This window comes from Poecilia mexicana, unplaced genomic scaffold (assembly GCF_051168715.1).
Source record: "Poecilia mexicana isolate PSO_F unplaced genomic scaffold, ASM5116871v1 scaffold_6, whole genome shotgun sequence".
NCBI lineage: Eukaryota > Metazoa > Chordata > Actinopteri > Cyprinodontiformes > Poeciliidae > Poecilia > Poecilia mexicana.
The window spans coordinates 23,974,417-23,989,711 of record NW_028263375.1 but is presented as its reverse complement, the minus strand read 5'-3'; the positions used below and the strand labels follow the sequence as shown (position 1 = coordinate 23,989,711).

Genomic DNA, 15,295 nt, shown 5'->3' with positions numbered 1-15,295 from the left:
CAATGATGATCACGTCACTAAAACGTGACTGAAACTTTGTTTTAATACTTTAAGAGTTTAGGCTGACCAGGAGATGTGCAGTGAAGAGTTGTAAAATACATGACAAAATAATGAAGAGAAGGCTCTGCTTGTAGACTGAGAAAAAAAAAGAAAAAAAAACCCACAAGCGTAAAACACATTAATTTGTAGATCAGTGTCTGTAATAATGTTTCCACAATCAGAGGAAACCTGCACTGGTGGCTCTGTTCAATATGGGTCATATGGCTCACCGCCCAGGGTGTCATTCAATCACGGGACAATATTAGCACTCAAGAAAAAAAAAAAAAAAAAACATCCGTCAGTTTCATGTCCAGACAATTAAAAAATGCACCATAAGCAATTATAACTATTTACTGATCCTGGTAAATGAGTGCCTGCTTCCAAAAGCTTCCACTTTTTCAAATATTAAAATGTCCGTTTTCTACTGGCTAAGAATCATTAAAACATAGCATGAGATTCACAAATACTTCACTCTAAAGCAGTGGTTCTTAACCTGGGTTCGATCGAACCCCAGGGGTTCGGCGGAGCCTCTGCCGCGGAGGTGAAGACACACTTGTGTAAAGTCGTGATGACGCCCCGTTTTGCCATCACTTGCTACAGAGGATCACGTTACCAAGTGCTATAGTCTAAATCTACTCCTTAGTCACATCTTTTCGGGGTTGGTACTGCCTCTAGTGGCGTGGGGTAGGTAATACAACTAATACAATTACATTAATAAATCAGAATACCGCAAATTATTTTCTGTGTCGGGGGATCAGGGGGGTTCGGTGAATGCGAATATGAAACTGGGGGGTTCGGTACCTCAAAAAATGGTAAGAGCCACTGCTCTAAAGGGACTGTTCAAAAGAGCGACAGCTAGGATACACAGAGAAATATGCAGGTTTTTTTTTTACTCTTTTTTTTTTTTTCAAAGCAAAATTATAGAACATCTTTAGTTTTCTCCAAAAATGTAGGAACAGTCGATCGGGCTGCCATTCGTGTCATCGCTGACCTGCTCTCTGAAGATTCCAGCATCAAAAACTACTATGACCAGAAAAAAAGCTGCACTAAAACACAGAGGAGGATCCAGCGTGCTGTGTGTAGCTGGACTTCACTAAAACATATTACATAATCAAACTATTTTTTTTTTCAAGCAATATGTGTTGCACAGTGTTTGAAGATTTGCCTTGATGTAAACAGTTTTCAGCCAAACAGCTACTATAAGACCTTACAGCAAAGAAAAAGACATAGCTAACACGGCTAAAAAAAAAAATAAAAATAAAATACACGATGACACTTTTCACAGCAGTCACACCCGCTGGGCAGTCAGCTGTTTACGGCGTAACGAGACACAGATAAACGTGCAGCGCAGGACGAGCCGGGGCAGCCCCATCTGGTCCGGGTCTGTGGTGCTGAAGAGGCAGCAGCAGCAGCGGAGGCAGAGATATGCAGACAGGCAGCAGATTCAGGGGCTATGACAATGAGTCAGCAATACAGTGGAGGAGGCTTGGGGGGAGGGAGGGAGGGATGGGGCGGGAGTGGAGTAGTAGGGGGTTGATTATGTGATCGGGGAGATGATGCATGCCTGACGTACACAAAAAATGCCATCTGTTAATTGTGGAGCTGCAGGAAATGGCAGCAGAGCTTCAGTTCTGGTGGGATCGGACCGGCACGAAGTATGAACGTAGAAGGCAACCTTTAATAATGACTAGAGTATTGATCATCTTCAATGAAACTGTGTATTTTAGCTTTTTTTTTTTTTTACAAGAGGAAGGACAAAGAAATTATTAAACAAAATAAGTGTTTTGTTTGTTGTTTTTTTTGTAATTTCTAATAATAATAGAGTATCTATTTGCAGTCTTCAGACATATTCAAATTGCTGTCCTCTCACATCCAGTGATTAGATCTTCACTAAAGTGCAATAAATCAATGAGCAAGTACAAACAGCGTCGAGGCGCCACGTCGGGTTTTCGCTCTCTTCCACTGTGATGCCCTCTGCAGGGGCTCGGCCTGCTAAACTGCTGAAGCCGTGCGCTCCTTGAGGACTGCAGCTACCGGATGAGGGCATGTTTGGAGGGCACAGGAACTGCAGTGGCTGGTGTAGAAGGCAAGCTGCGCCTACAGAAAGGAAAAGACGGGGGAAGGTTTAAACAGTACCTGGCGACTGAAAAATGAAAATAGTTGACAAACTGTGAAAGCCACAAGATTTATCTATGTAGAAAGTAGCTTAAAGCGAGCCCGAGAAACGAGGTCGGTGTGATTTAGGGGAATTTTCAGACGTAATGAACAACTAGATCAAAGAACAAAAACAATATTTACATAGGCTGCAAAAATATAAAATGTTTCTCAATCTACAGTTATGTGAAAATACTCTGTCGCTGAAGGTCACTCAAAATTACCAAAATTAATCCTATTTTCCTAAATGTTGTAATAAAAAGTGAGAGATTTCTTTTTGCTTCGTTCAAATTCAGAACCTTCACCAAAGTCAGGATGCCTTCAAACAATTCAAACAAGTTTGCAAAGCACAGATGATGGTGTCATGGCTTTTGTATTTTTCTTAAATACAATTGAAGTAAATTGGAGGCACAAACTGGATGTGCGAGTATTTAACGCACTGCTTCATGGGACAAACCTAAGGAAATCAGAACATATTCCAGAACAAGAAAACGTCTGCTCGATCCTACTTTAACAAACCACAACATCAGTTCTTCTTCTGGAGGAAACATGGGAAAGCTTGCAGTTGTAATTTTCACTATGAAGTAGAGCATTGATTTTCTGATTAGAGGAAGATACATTAACAGCTAACAGAGATCAGAAATTACGGTTTAAAGCATGGGTGATATTGCGAAAAACCATGACAACCGTTACCGCGTCCATGAAGGAATCTGTCTCCACTTCTCACCTCGTTGACGTCGGCTGTCATCTCTTCAAATCTGTTGGTGTTGATAAAAAAAAAAAAAAAAGGAAGGGAACAAAACTCTGTCATTTCCCCCCAATTGAGGATAATTTTTTTTGACTCATACTGATGAGTCTGTACTTACCCAAGATGTAGAGAAGATTTCTTCCTCCCTTGCTGGCTCACACAAGCCTTTACTGTAAATTCATCCAGCGGTCCAGTTAATGTGTCCTAGTCAGGAAAACTGACCTGCGGCTCCATCACCACTCTATTCCTTTAAATGTAACATGAACAGCGTCTTAAATCCAGCGATGAGTTCAGCCTGTAAGAGAGAGAAAACTCATGTCGCATACTCACTTTCGAAGGATTTTGGGCAGGAAATTTAGTTACTTTTTTTTTCTGTTAATAGTTTAGGAGATTATCTGACAATATTTGAATTTGTTATCCTAAGCATAATAGTTTTCTTTATTAAGATATTGAAAAAATAAACAAATCATAAAAGAAAGAAATCTGCTGCAAAAATATCCACATTCTTACAGTCAAAAAGAGCAATAGGTTTTGAGTTTTTGTCTTAAGGTTTCCAGGAAAGCTGTGATGTCTGCAGCCTGAAGGACATTAAACAAACTTACATACATTTCATTTTTTTTAAACTACTGAATTACTAATAAAATGTTCATATTAAAACAAAACTGTTTTCCCCAAAAAAACCAAATTTATAGAGATGTCCCTCTGTTTATCGCTGAAAATATATAAACACATTTCAAGTTATGACACAGCAGGGTCTATAAATAAAACACAGCTAAAGAGAATTGCAGTATATTTTAGCTGATTAGCGTTTTTTTTTTTTTTTTGCACACTAGAAAATGTAGACACGTGCCGTAATGCATAAATGTCTTGTTTCATATCATAACATCTGACTCCAGCCCCTCAGCAGAGAAAACCTCCAGTCTACTCTCATGTTTTAGATTATTTAAAAATTATTGTGATGTTACAGAAGTTTAAAGAAGTATTTTTGAGAGTGATGATTTTTTTTTTCTTAGGACTGAAAGCGACTAGAGGCTCTGTGTGTTAGAGAGAGCAGTCGGCGTTACCCAGCTCTGCAGTTGAACAGCATTCCACTCAAATATTTTGTTTTTTATGAAAATCAAAATATCTACAGAATCGAGATTCTAAGCTGTTTGTTACATTTAGTGATTAATGTGTTTGGGTCAGTTCTGACGTTTCAAGAGAAGTTCTGTGAAATTATTATCAGTAACAGTTTTATTGCAGACAGTAGAAAGATATGACATCACTGTAAGGTTGTTGAAAAGTAAATAAATCCCTGGCTGGTGGAAAACTAACAATCCAGTCAGATTTACTCCTTTTAGCTGACTTTCAACTTTAAAATAACTCATACCGAAAATGTTCATATCAGGAGTAAAGAAGGCTGGCAGATTACAGCAGTCTATAGTTCCTAAAGGGAAAGATGATTGGTTTAATCCGCTGGTCAATCTGGTTAATTTTGAAACAACTATGAGACTGGGAAAGCACTCTAAGGCAAAAACTTAAAGTCAAACTCAAAATCTTATTCCCAAATGTTGTTCAGCGGAAAGAAAAAAAAAATAGACTTAATATCTGCAAACATTACGTCTTGTCCCACTGATACAAACATTTGCACTTTGAGCTGTTTTATAGCGGCTTAGCTAAATCAGATGCTACGCATCTCAGGATTTATTTACATTTTAACAAGATAATAAATAATATCACTGAACTTCACTTTAAAATATACAAATTATTCCCTTCAACTCTGATATAAAGTGGCAAACATTTCCCTTTGCTAGCACATGCTAACACGCTACATGTAGGTTTCCTGAATGCATCGAAGACCAATACAGCTTTTCTTCTTCTTCTGATTTCACTTCTGCGTAAACACATCGCTGGTAGATCATTTCATGAGATTCGTACTTTTTCTGGCAGCAGATTCAGGGCCCTGCATTTGTTCTTGCAGCAATAAAAAGCCATTGACCTTTGTTAGCGCTTCACACATCTCCAGTCAGACCGTGCTCACGTTGTCCGTATCTCAGCAGGGCCTTCGTGCCTCACTGTGATATCCTTTTGTGGTTTTGTGTTTGCCAGGCTGCCTGAGCGGTGATGTAACCGAAGCAGGAAGGTCACAGCGGCGGATTCGTCGATGTTAACTTTTACAGTTTCTCACCCAGACAAGCTTGCTGACTCTGCGCCGTGAGCGACTGAAGCGACGTAAGATGAGATCCACATTGCCCCCAGACTACAAGGACGTTCTCGGGATGAGAACTTTGATCAAACGACAGGATGGACAGAGAGACGATGTTGAACGTTTGAGGTGTGGATTGATTTTAATTACAGTATTTTCCAAAACGGATTCACACCTCCTGAGCTTCGTCTTTATTACGCTACGACCTTAAAGTTCAGTGTATTTAATTGGAGCTAAAGTAGGGAGCAGAAAGTAGGGCGTCATGGGGAGATAAATGGAAAATAATACAAAAATCTAACAAGTGGGATGTGCATTTTCCTGCAATTAGAGGTCTTATAAGGCATATTACGTCTAGGCATTACAACGTCGCTCATTATTCTTTTCAAAATCAAACTCAATCATTATCATGGAGTTCAGGGTGATGGTGATGTTTTGGTATGGGGTTGGAGTTGTGCCATAAATAGTTGGACCAATGAGGTGGCTCATTGGTCCGGTAAAATTCTGATTGCAACAGAATTTATTTAGGGGTATAAAAGAAACACAGACTGAATATATGACACACTGAAAACCACAAATATGATTTACCCTGGGTTGGACTATCTCTTAATCCCACTAAAACACACTTAGGTTTCTTGTCGCGATGTAACAAAATATAACAGAGGTCAAGATATTTAAATACTTTTTTTACGAGGCCATGCATATTTTGTCTATGTTGGTGGTTTAAGGTGCAAATATTCGGATTGTTTTAAAGTCTGATGTCCATCCAGACGTTCGTAGTTCCCAGAGTCTCATCAGCTTTGGTGATACAATGGAGACTTTCTACCAACCAGGTAATGCTTCACTTGGTTTGACATTCATCTGGTGATTTTACTACAGAGACGGAGGGCTGTCAGTAGTCTGAAGAGGTCCAGCGTCTCACAGAGACCATTTGTGGACTTCCACAAGGACGAGAAAATTATGGACCTGCCCTTAATTATTAAACAAGTGTGTCAGCAGCTTGGCCTGATGGATGGAGGTAATGCAAAGAGGAAGTGGGGCAGGGAGCAGGCCGTAGGGACGGAGGGCGTAGCAAGGAGAGGGGGTTTCGGACCTCAGGGTACGGTAGCTTTGGACCCCGGAGATTTGGGATGAAGCGCTGGAGATCCACTAGTGCTGTCAAAGCTATTCTGGGCGTTATTAACATTCAGAAGCCGCTTGTAGCTTGTTGGAGATTAGGACTAATGTGCACCGGCAACTCTGCAGTTTGGCTTCACAGAGCTATAAAGTCACGACCAGAGGACACTTGTGATTCGATATAGAATAATCATATGATACTGTGCATGCACAGCTGATTGGGTCTCAGCGAAAAAAGCCTCCTGAGTGGCATTTTGGATGACATCAACAGGAATGGCGTGGCACTTCTGTATAAAGGATATGGGATGAGAATCTGTCTTCAGGGAAATCGATCTGGGAATATCAAGAAGCCTGACTCAGGCAAACTGACCATTCTTTATGTGTGTGTGTGTGCGTCTGTACAAGTGTGTAAAGGTGAAAGCAAATGAAAATGGACAGTGAGTCAGAGAGGTGATCTGCACATGCAGGCATGGAAAATTTTCACTGTGTGCCTTGATTCCTTAAACACTCCTACCCGACAGCTGATAGGAAACTTTTCATTTAAAAAAAAAAAAAATGTCAGAGAAGTTTTGAGACGGGCTAAGATTAAGGTTCTGAAATGGTCCTAACTTCAGTGCTGTTAAAAACTGTGCTTAAATGCTGCGTCCATGCAGCGAAATCAGCCAACTGAAATGAACCACGAGCTTACTTACTTATCGCTACGGAGACATGTGTGGTTTCTCTGCAACTAGTTAAAAGGCATTAATCTAACTCTAAACTTAGTGCAAACCAGACCTGAGTTTACTAAGCGCCGATATGTTTTGTTCTTCTCTGAACAATTCGCTCCTTGAAAGAAAAAATAAATCTCTGACATTTAAAAAACTTTCTCAGAGAACAAACAAGAGCCTCGGTCAACAGCAGTTTTCAAAGCAGCAAAAAAAAAAAACAGCAGGAAAAAAAAAAAATGATGACCACAAAGAACATTTTGCTATCCAGCATCGCAGGTGACTCTGTGACGCCAGCTGCACAAACCCATGATCACACAGGACCAGCCTCATCCGGATTATCGTGTTGTTTTAATCATTTCCGTTTATTGCCGTCTGTGGGCCAAACGAGTGAGATTTTAGTTTCCTCCTGCAGATCAAGCACAGTGTCGTCTAAAAGCATCCACACCACCTGAGCTCTTGAAATGACAAACGTCAGTTCACCTCATTGGGATTATAAGTGATGCAAACCAACACAAGTCAGTGAAAATAAGGGAGGCATGATTTATATATTTTTATATATATGTATATATATATATATTTTTTTTTTACAAATAAAAATCTGAACATGTTATTTGATTTCACTCCTACTCTGGTGTAAATAATTGTTTCAGTCATCACTTAATTAGTAAATTATTATTTAGTTTTTATTAGAAACTGTGGAGTGCTCACTACTTTTACAAATTTAGGACATGCTCGAAAGTCCAGACAATACTTACTTATGTCCGTCTAGCAACCCGGATCAGGAGTGTCTAGTTGATATACTTCAGATCAATATTATTAGATTCTCTTTCTTCTTTTGCTCTTTCCATTGGTTTGTCATTTTGTTTGTATTTCCTTTTCATTCATGTAAAGCACTTTGAATTGCCTCGTTGCTGAAAACGTGCTATATCAATAAAATTACCGTACCTAAATATAATACATTTGGAAATCCTGTAAAAATAACTGTTTTGTTGAGAAAAAATTTAAAATAAAAAATAAAGCTATGCAGAAGGGCACAGCAAACATTTAGAACAAATGGATCAAATGAAACTCAAACTCAACTACATGTGCAGAACCCCACTGTAAAACATGGTGGTGGCAGCATCATGCTGTGGGGATGCTGAGTTGTTGGGAAGTGTTGATTGGGGAGATAAATTTGAAATGATTTAGAGCAAAGCATGTCGCTGCGTTAGAATGAAAACTAGGCTTCACTTTTATTACACTCAACAATTATTCACTGCTTTGTGTTGGCAAAGGGAGGAAATACGCTGAGGTTTCTTGTTGTGGTGTGACAAACATGAAAACGCTTCAGCATCTTATGTTCACAATTTAATGACAGCTTAGAGTAACAAAAATAAACGCTTACTTATCACCTCATCAGGTCTACATGATGCTGTTGTTGTGGACGTCGCTGCTCACAGAAGCTTTTCCTTGGATTTGGCATCTTCTGCTCGTCAGGTTTTCTCTGGGTGCTTCAGTTTTCCCACCACCAACCTGGAAACTCATATATCCTTTTGTTGCAGAACGAAAGTTAGTGAACATGTGTCTGTTAGTCTGGGCTGAACTGGGGACATGTCCTGAATATGTAGCCTGCTACTGGGAGGAGCTCCAGAAGAAAATGAATGCAAAAATGTGTAATTTTTTTTTTCTTAAAGGGGCAGTATTATGTGTTTTCCAGGCACACAGTGCCATTTTTATAGCATAATCATGTAACTATATTATCTTCAGTTAATTTAACGCCCTGAAATTGGGACTCTGTCTCTTTAAAAACTCCTGCTCTTTCTGAAACTCCGCCTTCAGGAAGTCATCACAACATGGCTCCTCTATTAACCCTTTAACAACGTTTTAATCAGCGTTGCACAGAGAAGATGTTCCTGTGATGAGCTCAGCAGAGGCGCTGTGTTTGCTAATTGCTGCTGGCTAGTCTCGAGGAGCTGAGTGCGGGAGGGCTGCTCTGCTAGAAGCTTGCAAACTTCGGCTTCGAGGAGGAGGGACTGTGCCTCGAAGGCGGCACTAGGTCCACGCAGGCGTTTAGCACAGCTGACTGGTTGCCATGGGGAGATTACAGGACTTCTCAAACATGCATGAGAGAATCACACCAGGTGTGTCTTTGGTGAGGGAATAACATTATAACATGATGTAAAGCTCATAAAAGTAAATTTCACATAATGCTGCCCCTGTGACGTGATGCGGATAGTTTTAAAAACGCTCAGATAGATGAACTGCTGCTGCTGCAAAAAAAAAGGGACATTTTTTATCTAACGAAGTTAATTAGCAATAGACTGAATATAAACAGAAAGCCTCTGTATCGTTTTGAAAGGCTTTAAAACAGATCGGCTCCAACAGACGCAGGAGAAAAATATCAGAACTCCATGTTCTTTGCTACGCTGTCTCATGGAAAATCTGAATCTGGAAGATGGCAAGTAGGTGCTGAAATCACTCAATAGATGTAAAGTGAGGAAGAGAGTGGGATATAAACAGAGTTAGAGTAACAGAGAGAGCGCTGGTGCAAGAAGAGTGGGCCCAGCGCCAACCTACCCCACCCTTACTGCTGCTGCTGCCTGCAGAGAGAGGAGTGCTGCATTTCCTGAGGGCAATGCAGAGGAAGGGGGAAGAGGTTCGCTTCTGTTCAGGTCACCACACTCTATAAAACAAACAAAAGCAGCCACCTGAGAAGGACAGAGGCAAGCGACTGGTTTCCATTACCTCGTTTTGCAAAAAGACATGACAGGGGTTTTAGTGAAACTGATTTAGAAAAATAGACAGGACTCACCTGAGCTAAATGGATCCAGGGCTTAACATCAATGGTGATTTTACTGATTTTTTTTTTTCAATATATATGTATACTGATGAGGGCAAGAGGTGATTTTTCAGTTAATCGTCTTGGTAACAGATGTTACATTTTTACAGTGTCTTAACCAAACAAACTAAAATAGCTTCCTTTCCATTACTAGAAAGTTTTATTTTTTGTTAAAAATATCATGTGAAGGTGAGAAAACAAAAAACAAAACACAATTTCATCTCAAGAGCATTGAGCTAAAAGTGACCCATTTGGAGCAGAGTTTACATCCCCATAAGTGCAAGTTAAAGATGACATTTTTACCTTAAATAAATCAAGTATTCACAGAAAAGACCAACGTAGAGCTGTTTGTTTTGTCAGTGAGTAAGAACAGAAACACATGGCCGAGGCTGTATCATGCTGTGGGACTGCTTTCATCATATTACTAAGGAACTTTAAGCATCAAAGGGATACATACTTTTTTTTAAAAAAAATACAGAGAATTAGAACAAATTCAATGTCACAAAACAGTCAGAGCAAAAATGTCTTTCTTTATATCCTGATATCCTCAGAATAAAAGTCAACAACAAAGAAAGAATTATTGCAGTTATTGAAAATCGGTGAAGACAAGTGAGAACTGCCACCTGAAAAAGTGACATCTGTGTGTTTAAAAGAGCTTGTTAAGGACTGACAGATAGAAGATGTTTATCTGGCAACAAAAAACATATTGCGGTACTTTTTAATATAAATTTATTTCTGTAAATTTTTGGGGGAGTGATTGCCGTTCAGTCGGCCACCCACAGTCTGATCAAATATTGAAATCTATAATATTAAACAGTTTCACTGTCACAGGAGACCTTCGTTGAGCTTGTGCTGTTTTCCCGGCCGATCAATCTGTTACTGGACTTGAGTTGCACAAGTCTAAGTTGCCAAATGCACCAGCTGTCGGTCGCTTCAATCTACGTTCACAAGAATCGGAGGAGACGTTTGAATTTTAAAGACATTTGACTAAAAACATTGAACATGGAGTGTTTCTGTGCTACCTCTGGTCTTGCAGTTGTTTGGAAATGAAGTCATTAAGTCCTGAGATAGGCTCTAAAATAATAATTACAGCATTGTATCCAACAAGTATCAACATACCTTTACTGAACATTGCAACATCAGTTTCAACCCCAACTTTCCTTGCTACTTTCTATGTATCTGTTATTGCAACGCTGCCACCTGAGCTAAATGGTTACTGAAGAAACACATCAGGCACAAAATCTGTGGTCCAACGGCCATTAACACTACCGCCATGTAAAATCTGCATGCATGGCGCGTTGAATTTCACTTCCGACCAAATATTGTCTTTGAGTGGATAATCTAATGTCGAGAAGAAACGATGCCAAACAAAATACATTCGCGATTGTTTCTTCTCAGAGTAAAACCGACTGAGAAACCTCAAAACGTTGTGCGCTTGCTTTTTAGGTAAGACGCTGCAGTGAAAGGAAACATTAGTGTCTAATAAAGTATAAGACAAATGTTTGATGCCAGTAAAGTTGTTGTCAGAGAGAACCTGCTGTTGTCATCAGTGTGGGTTCTCCCATGGGAAGGCTACCGGAGGAAATACTGCTCGGCCCTCCAGCTGAAAACAAAAAGAGGGAACCGTGACTCTGTGTTGAACACAAAACGTTTTTTGGGGGGGTTTTTTGTAATGGCTTACCGGTTCCCCTACATTAATTTCTCTCTCTCTCTGTGTGTGTGTGTGTATGTGTGTGTATAATTATTACCTTTTTTTATGCCAATAAAATTGCAATATTTGCTCTCAACAAGTAGATGTCAAAAATAACATTTTTGCTGCAGCAGCATCCAAGATTTCAGATGCTGCTCTTTTTTATTATTATTATTAACTTTTACTACACCAGGGCAGAGGCAGAAACTCTGAAGGCGTCAGAGGTGAGTCGACTTGCAAAAGGCGACAGAGGCAAGTGATCCCCTCCTGGGAAGGGACGATTAGAGTGAAACTATTACCTTAGTCACATCAATCATCGCTAATGGCTCCTAGGAGAGAGAACTGTAGTAGAGGGACGCCGACACTTCTGCAGAACTGCAGCATATTCTTGCTGCCATGGCGTTGTGCAGAGAGAGACGCGCACAACATGGTGGCGACCTGAAGTTTACATTCGCTCATCATCAGCTCAGAGGTAATATTAATGGTAGTTTTTCGTGATCATATAATCACACCACATGCTTTAGCCAATTAAAAATCTGCTTTATCTGTTCCAACACACTTTTTGATTTGCACGTGGGATGATGACACCCAAATGTGTCAAAGGTCAGACCCAAACTCTTAAACTTAGATGATAGAAGTGTGTCAGGATGTTTTGGAGCTATGAGGAAGAATCAGGCAGGGATTCAACTGGAAAATACTGAAACACCACAGCCACTTTCCATACACGCGCAGAGAGTAAGAGAGGGCGCCAACCTGAAGAGAAACATGCTTTTTTTTTTTTCTTCTTCTTCTTCTTTTCAAAATGAACACCTGCAAGTATAAAGGCAGAAACAACAGCCTTTATCGAATAAGTGTTAAAGGAGGTTGAGAGTGATCACCATTTGACCTCAGGAGCGAGTGTGAGGGTAGCAACAGTCAGACGTAGCGGTGGCAGCATCAGGCTGAGGGGTCTGCTTTGCTGCCAGCGTCTCCCGCAAGAAATGAAAACAAGTCAAACATCTCAAAAGCTGAAAGTGAGCAGTCTGTCGGACTTTCCACAGACAGAAAGGTGAACTTTATACTTGCTTTTAGGGGTGAACTAACGATTTCTTGAATTTGAAAACACTTCTTTGATTGTATCATTTGCCTTAATGAGCAAAACGGGGTTAACTTTTGTAATTGATTCCTTTTCCTATTCCAGAGATGAATCGTAAAAGCAACACAAAACTTTAGACTTTAAGACTTAAACTTGTTCTATCTCTTCCCCCCTCAGCCCCCCCAAATGAAGGCCTTAAAGAAAATCAGCAACAGATTAAATGTTTGAACTTGCTCGTTCCAGTGCGCCATGAAACCGAAACGGTTGAAAAGCAAAAGGTTAAACTTACTATGACCTCCGTGCCGATGATGAGCGTACGCAGGCTTCTGACCCCGGACTGAATCCCCTCCCCCCGCCCAGCCCCCTCCAACCAAGCCCCAAGCAGAAATGATCGAAGCCTACACGAGCTGATCCTTAAAAATTTATTTAGGTTAATGGAAGATGTAGTCAGAGGTGGTATAAGAAACAGAAACCAAAGAACTCAGAAACATAAAACCCTTGCATAGATCACAGACCATGCCTTTTGTCATCATCTGACAAGCTGAACACATTCCAGCATAATCCTTGGTAAACACAACATGACAATGACAGCTGGATCAAATAACACAGTTAAGAGTTTGGTTCGCTTTGTGGATGGAGAGAGGAGCAGAATGCTTCGACAGTCCTTCGGCGCTGCGCTCCTTGAGAAAGCAGCTAAATGTGCGATCGGGACAGAAAACACAGATTTGTAGCCATCATACTTTCGTAAAACAAACAGGAACTCCTGGAGCAAGGTACACAACACCTCAACAAATCCATCCAGTTCAGTGTTTCTACAGCAGGCGAAAAAATAAAAATAAAGAAAGAAAGCAGTCCAGCATCAACACTTTTGAAAACCCAGAATGCCCTGAAATCTGAACAGAGGATTGTGTGTTTCACATGTCCCCCCCCCCACCTCCCCAACACAACACACTCACAATACAGTCTGACTGAGATAACAGTGGACAATGTGTCACATTGAAGAGCTGTTAAGAGTCTAAGAAACTAGCCCTTGTTGTCCTTGCTCACATTCAGCACCGACCTGCACATCAATCCCCACATCGGGACGCCAAGCTCCGTCAGTCCGGGCGCTAAGGTGCTTTTTCAGAAATCACAACAGCTTTCACTACTGAGCTTGGTTGCAGATGAAAGCAAGGGTTTCTTTTTTTCCAAAAAACGATGCAACTGTGTCGTAGTTAAATCCGCAGCTTGAAAGGTAAAGCTCATGCAGTCTTCCATCGCCCATGCAGTTGTTTTTTTTTTTTTGTTTGTTTTGTTTTTGTTTTAGTAGGTTTTTGTAGAGATACGTTACAGCAGGAGTAGAGTTTGGTAAAAAAATAACATGAACAGCAGGAGTGATTTCATTTATTTCCCGTTTGTTTGTTTCTTCGTTTTTGATTCTAGGATAAGAAAAATCAGCTGTGTCTTCATAACCGTCTGCATCGTCGGATGTACAGGAAGTGATCGTCGTACAGTGATTTTTTTATTTAACATGGCTTGCTGGAGGAACACATTCTTTTTTTCTTTTTTTTCCCAATATATAAGGCTTGTTTGTCCTAAATCAGTCATGTTACAGTGCCACCATACACAAAACAATTTAAAAGAAAAAAGAAAAAACCTGAAAATAACGCATCTTACTTCTTTTTCTAATAATTTCAGTACGTGTTGGTTACTTTTCTCTAAATTGTTAGCATCACAAAAGCTTTATTTTTTTTCTCTTTCTTTTTCGTTTCTTTGTTCAATTCGGCTATATTTAGTTCTGATTACATTTGTTTGCAGAAGCATAATATCAAACACACACATGTTCAGGCACCTTCTCTTATTTTCACACCATAAACAACCTCAAGAACTTTACTCTGAGTGCATTATTGGCTCTTCCTTGCAGGTTTGACTGAGCCATTTAGCAGCTTTTATTTATTCCTCTCTCTTTTTTTTCTGCTTCAATGAAGCCCTGTATGCTTTTCTCTAAATAAAATAATAGTTACTACATCTGAGGACAAAAGTCACCCGGTCGGTACCAAGTTGTGGTAACAGATTGGTACAGTCTTTAACATGAACAGGTTATATGTTGTCCTATTGCTCGTTAGGATGCAGTTTTCATTGGGTAAGTGAATGCATAGCACCATCTGTATATGTCCTCTCTGCTAGAAAGATCATCAGTATTTTCTTCATCGCTGCGTTTTTTCTCTTACCCCCCACGCCCCCGTGAAAAATGTGATGACAGCAAACAATTTCTTTGCAGCTGCATTTGAGGCTGATATAATTTCCTTGTATATTCTATGTTATTCGGTATATACGTCATCCTAATCTACAAAGAAAAGACAAATTGTTTTTTTTTTTTTCTTCAGTTTTAAACTTATGATAAGTAGGACTTTTCACTTTGCCTGAGGAGGATGCTCTTCAAAAGTACAGTACAAAGATCTGTTTCAAACAAAACAACAGTTTCCTTACACCGAGCAACCTTCCTGCTTCCAAAAAGAAAAAAAAAAGGCATATAAAGCGTAATTCGTTGCTTTTCTGCTTCAGGTTGTGTTGTGGGAACAACGCAACAGTGGTAGTCTTGTACTAGCACCACAAAGGATGGCCACTGCACCAGCAGAAACAGCTAAGACATTCGAGTAGCACTGCAGTGCAGCTTTTTTTTCTTTTTCTTTTTTTTTCCCAAGGATCTTTGTCGGGAAAGTGTTAAATAAGAAGAAGGAGCGTTACAGTACAGTACAGTACAGCACGGAGTCTTACTACTACATG

At 40.0% G+C, this 15,295-nt stretch overlaps 1 long non-coding RNA gene across 2 annotated transcripts; it reads right to left on the bottom strand.

The window, feature by feature from the left end:
• Positions 1-1,552: 1,552 nt before the first annotated feature.
• Positions 1,553-5,249, bottom strand: LOC106929077 (uncharacterized). 2 transcript variants are annotated; one of them, XR_015763149.1, is made up of 4 exons: positions 4,920-5,249; positions 3,060-3,236; positions 2,887-2,951; positions 1,553-2,136 (listed from the first exon to the last, which is right to left on the bottom strand). It is a non-coding gene; the product is annotated as an uncharacterized LOC106929077 (long non-coding RNA). The 2 variants fall into 2 exon arrangements; XR_015763148.1 differs by having other exon boundaries at positions 2,921-2,951.
• Positions 5,250-15,295: the final 10,046 nt, after the last annotated feature.